This window comes from Eublepharis macularius, chromosome 11 (genome assembly GCF_028583425.1).
Source record: "Eublepharis macularius isolate TG4126 chromosome 11, MPM_Emac_v1.0, whole genome shotgun sequence".
In the NCBI taxonomy this organism is placed as follows: Eukaryota; Metazoa; Chordata; class Lepidosauria; order Squamata; family Eublepharidae; genus Eublepharis; species Eublepharis macularius.
In genome coordinates this window covers 75360211-75366210 of record NC_072800.1, presented here as the reverse complement: position 1 = coordinate 75366210, position 6000 = coordinate 75360211, and positions in this window count along the sequence as shown.

Below are 6000 nucleotides of genomic sequence, written 5' to 3'. Positions count from 1 at the left end.
GGAAAAAGGCAAAAAACAAGCCCAGTTTGACATGTAGACCAACAACACTAAAACCATCACGATCAGTGGTTTTACCTATATTGCATGTAGTGAATCTTTCTGCAGTACATTGATAACAACTTATCATCCTTATGAGGATTGGTTTGGGGGATATTTTCAGTATCCTTTGATAAATAAATCATTATGTAGGCCCCAGAAACCTAATTAAAGGATTCCATATTTGGGCCGTTGGCAGAGTCTTTCATGTGGCATAGGAAGTAGGGTTGCCAGGTCCAGGTCCAGAAATTCTTGGAGATTTTGCGGGTGGAGCCTGGAGAGGACGGGGTTTGGGAAGGGGAGGGGCCTCAGTGGAGTATACTGCCATAGAGTTCACCCTTCATGGCAGCCATTTTCTGCAGGGAAACTGATCTCTGTTGCCTGGAGAGCAGTTATAATTCTGGGAGATCTTCAGCTACCACCTGGAGGCTGGCAACCCTAATAGGAAGCATGATTATAGGTGGTTGTGACTTGTGATCTTGATCTGCTGGCTGGTGTGTATGAAGGAATGAAAATAACAAAAGCATACACTTGGTTTATATTTAGAAAAGAAATAAGAGTTCTTTTATTGAAGGAACTCCATACTCTGATAGGAAAGGAGGAGAGAGAGATCCTAACTACGTATCTAGTCTAAGGATGGTCACGGATGGCAGGGCAAGGCCTGCATCCATGCTGCCAAGATGGAGGGAGGAGAAGGAGAGAGGTGTTGCCTGGATCAAAGCCAGGAAGAGAAGGAGAGAGAGGGAGGAAGTCAGGAGGAGGAAATCCTGGCAATCTACATATTAAAGGACAGTCAGAGCAGTAAACAATAGTAAACAGTAAACAGAGTGCCCTGACCTCTCTCTTTCTAACTCTTTGGTTTGTCCCCCTCTGAAACCTGAGAAGAAGGACTGCGCTGGGTCCTTCTCTTCTAACATCCTTTTTGTGAAAATAATAAGGACCTTCTGCCATTGCCACCCTGCAAATGGACAAAATCAACAGCTGCTTGTACACATTCCCAAGGCCCTCAGTTTATGGAATGGCCTGCCTGGTGAGGTTAGAAGAGCTCCCATGTGCCTGGATTTCTACAAATGATGCAAAACTGAATTATTTAGGTTTGCTTTTTTACACAGGTACTATACTGTACTATAAAGAAATTTCAGAATGATGCTTGATTTACACAGTATAGGTCAATACAATCAACAGGACGGGACATCTACTTAGCAATGCAATAGGATCAGGATAGCAGAAATCTGCAATTAAGCAGAAATCTGAAAACAGAAGTGAAACAAAGCATGACTTACTACTACTAGTAGTAGAAGTCCCATCTACTAAGTGTATTGACTTACACTGTGTAATCCAGTCTGAGTCTCAGGGAGAAAGGTGGACTATAAACAAACAAATAAATAAATAGTCCCTGTTTAGCTAAACGGTCTGCTTAGGCGCAGAAAATGGTCTGGGTAAAAATGCATGTTTCCTCGTGTCTGCTGCATTTGAAAGTCCAGGGAGCCAAACATAAATAGATAAAGGGATGGTCAAGGTTGACTCCGTTCAACAGACAGTGACCTTGGGGTGGGGTTGCAGAGCTTCATTTTCCTATAGATTGTATAGGAATCTATAGAAGAGAAATTATTCTCCATGCGCAATGAGGCTCTATAATAAAGAAGGTGCCACCTTGTAGTAAAAAGGGTTCCACATGGCTACGAAGCACACGCCATCAGGCCCATCTTGAGCTGTACTTAAGAATGTAAGAGGGCATAGATTCCTGCCAGATCAGACCAATGGTCCCTCTAGTTCAGCATCCTGTTTCATTCAACAACCCACCAGCTGCCGGGGGGAGGTAACAAATGGGGCATAGAGGCCAGGCCCTCCCCTTACAATGGGATTCCCAGATAGAAATATAATGAATAGGGATTATTTTTAGGGCATGCCATGGCTACACAAAAAAGAATCCAAAAGAATCTGGTACATTAAAATGCGGGGTCTTTTAAGCATACTCTTTCCTGGCAGTTTTCACGTTCCAGTGGGTTAGCCATGTTGTTGGTCTGTTGCAGCAAGAACAAAAGGCGGTATAAGCATTAATGTGCTAGAGTCCGCACCATCAGTCGTGACTCGTGAGCAATGAGGAATCCCCAGGAACAGCTTAAGGGGGGGGCGGGCTGGAAGTCTGGCACAGGAGGGGAAAATCATCGAAAATTGCTTCATTTGCATGAGTGGAAATTTTAGGCAGGATACAACACTCTTTCTCCAGTTGATTCCAAGGAGATGTGGATCATTGGCCTGTTGCTCAACCAGGCAGAGCTGTGGATGTGTAAACGTGATGTGTGCTTTAGCATCAAAGTATAATTAGCAAAACTCTAAAACACAATTGATTAAAAAATGAGGTAAAAGCCATTGTAAACTTTACGTGAGCTCATTTTTTAAGTGTGGACCTGGCAAGCCTTAAAAGCTTAGCAGTACAACATAAATATTGCATTTCAGAAATCTTATCTTGTTCTGTTTATTGTCAGACTTCTTCCTTATGTTCTGCAAGATGCAGATGTATTTACAGTACATGACATACTGTGTAGCCTTAGCTCAGCAGAAGGCGATCTCCTATTTCACTGCATTTTCTTACTGCATTTCAGCAGCTACAGCTTGAAAAGATGGGAAGAAGGAAACAGCAGTGTTGGGTGAAGAAGTCTATCCAACAGGACATAATATGTTATATAGGGGGGAAAGAAGAGAAAAATGGAACGGCGAACTTGTGTCTGTTTTGTGTGCATGAGTGTGGTTTGCTTCTGATTCACCCCATTAAGCATTCTCTCTTATTAGCCTCGTCAGCAAGAGGGAATCAGGTCTAAAATGATGTGCTTAGTAGAGTTTGAGCCTGGGTGATTTTTTTAAATCTCTGCAAATTAAGTCGTGTAGATCTTCAGATCTTCAGCGAAATGTGATGCAGGCAGGGCCAGTTATTAGGTAGAAGCAGCCTGACTCTGGTGGCTAATTTTGGGGTATCACAACGGATCCACACCATGGAAGTAATGAGACTAAACTACTGAGATGCACTCTACATAGGTCTCTCTCCAAAGTAAGCTCAGAGGCTACACTTGGTTTGGAATACCACAGCTCAATTATTATCAGGACCTAGGTGGAGCTCGCATATTGCTCCCATTCTGCATTCACTCCATTGGCTAATGCAGGGCTTTTTTTCAGGGGGAATGTGGGGGAACGGAGTTCTGGAACCTCTTGAAAATGGTCACATGACCTGCGCGGAGGGCAATCTAAACTCCCCTCTGTCTGGAGATCAGGGGGCGGGGCCACCAGCCATGTGACCATTTTTTCTGAGGGCAACCCACTGAGTCCCCCTACCTCTTTTCCCAGAAAAAAAGCTCTGAGCTAAAGTAAGGTAAAAGTATTCCCTTGTGCAAGCATCAAGTCATTACTGACCCATGGAAAGATGTCACATCACGATGTTTTCTTGGCAGACTTTTTGTTACGGGGTGGTTTGCCATTGCCTTCCCCAACTCCACTGGCTACCCATCAGTCATTCGGCTCAATTCAAGATTTTGCTGTCATAGCCTTGGCCCCTCATATCTACAGGACTGCCTCTCTCCCTGTGCTCCACCACGGCAGCTTCTTTGATCTAAACGGGGCCTTCTGAAGTTACCACCCAGCAAACAGGCAAAATCAACAGCTGCCCGTACACATGCTTCATACCCTATTGTATTTTTTAATAAATGTTCCAGCCATTTATCATATTGACTTACATTGTGGAGTCCACCTTCAGTCTCAGTGAGAAAAGCAGACTACAAATAAATAAATAAATAAATCGCCAGTTTGTAGTTCTCTGTTATATTTTTGCCATCATCAGTGAGTGGTGGAAGTGGTCAGAGATCCAGAGGAGTTAGCAGTGTTAGTCTGTAGTAGCAAAATAGTGGTAGAAGTGGGAATGTGATGTGGATTTTCTGCTTTGGGACATCACAATGTACATCAGATGAACAAAATGACAGTTTTAGTGATTATCAATGTGAGGATTTCTTTTTTTCTGGATGTAGGCATGTTATTCCAACCAGGCATCTAATTGCAGATCCAGAATGTTTAAGACTAGCATTGGCTGAATCCCAAGGGCCTGTTGAGATGATGTAATGTAAATACAAATATGCTTTGCCCTTAGCACTATGGAGAAACAGCCCACACCCAGCTCCAGTGGTACTGGAAACCATCACTATGGAATGAAGGGTTACAGGGATTGTGTTCTCCGCCCCTGTACTGAAGCATCTGTACAGGCTGCCCCTTTTTTTTCCAGGCACAATTCAAAGTGCTGATTCTTACCTTTACGGCCATAAACGGCTTTGGGCCAGGGTACCTGAAGGCCTGCGTCCTTCCATATACTCCAACCTACCGGATGTGCCTCACAAGCCTTGCTGTCTGTGCCTCTGCCTTTAGAGGCGAAGCTGGTGGCAACCAGAGACAGTGTTTTTTCAGTAGTAGCGCTTGACTTGTGGGATGCTCTTCCCCTTGAGGCTTGCCTGGCACTTACTCTACTCCCTTTCAGATGCCAAGATAAAAACATTATCCAACTGTTTAATTAAGGGGTTGATTTTTAAACTCTGTTGTTATAGTGTTTTTAGCAGTTAAATTCATTTTAAGCTGCTCAGTTTTTTATGCTCTGGCTGGGCTTTTAATGCTGGATTTTAATAACTTTTAATGTTTTTTGTTTTTATTATGTTTTATTTTGTAAGCCACCTTGAGCAAATTCCCTGGAAAGGCAGCATGTTTTTTTTCTAAATAATTTTTTTAAAAAAGAATGGAAGGGGTAGCATAACGTTGCTGCACAGAGAAGGTAGGGTTGCTTCTGGCTTCTTTTTCACAGTAAGTGGTGGGAATTGTGCCTTTTAAATAGGGGAAGGATAGTAGTTTGCACAAGTGCTCCATTAAAAATGGAAGGGAACATTCAACCAATCAGCAAGCACATTGCTTCTGAGAAGGGGAAACCTTTCACTATCAAATCCCCTATGAATTAATGACGCAGGGTCTCTCTTCCAAAAAACCCCCCCAATTGTGCTTGCCAACCTGGAAAAGCACTCCACCATTCGACCACTACAATTGGAAAGGGAAGGAATTAAAAAAAACACATTAAAATTAAGCATTAAAGAAGCAGACACATTAGAGAAGGCATCGTTTGGGAAGGGTTGGTGGTGTTTTTTCAGTGGTAATCTTAAAGGCATTAGCCAGCGGGTTCCAGTAACTGTCACTTAACCATAACTTGCAATGGGATCAACTGGTGCACTAGCTGCAGGGGGTACAGGAGAAATCACTTATTTTCAACTTGCAAAATGTTCAGTCCTGAGTGTTGTAAAACTGTGATTTTCCTATGGAAGCAAGTTTTCCCTATCCTGAGGAAGGTTATCTGGATCCTGAGCAGTAACAATCCTTGAACAGTAACAATACTACTATTGCACTAAAGTAATTTTCCAGAAATATCCCAAGTAAATCCTAGTAATGCCTCTGGGAATACATTTTATGCTCTCCTGCCTGTATTGGCACTTTGTTTACAAATTAAAACAGGAGTCAGTTAATTCTGTGGGCACCAGAAAATCTGGAACCAATACATACACAGGAAAGGATGTGTGGTTAGAATTTTGATGACCACAAGAAAGCATCTAAATAAATATTAGAAGCACAAATTTATGCACGGTGCCATGAAATCCTCCTGTTTTCCCTGTAATATACATTAGGATGCATTGAGACTCCAAGGAGACCACCACGTCTTGACTCAATACCAAAGTTCTAGAAAATGTACAAGATCCAAGTAGATGGCAGACAAAACTTCTGTATGATAACCATGGCGTGCAATCCTAAGCAGAGTTACTCTAGTTGAAGCTGATTTCAATTATCTTAGATTGGAGCAACTCTGCTTAGGATCGCACTGTTGGTGTACCACCTGAAGTACCATCTCTACTCACATGAACATCTCTGAGATCTGCTCCTGATGGGAGTCTA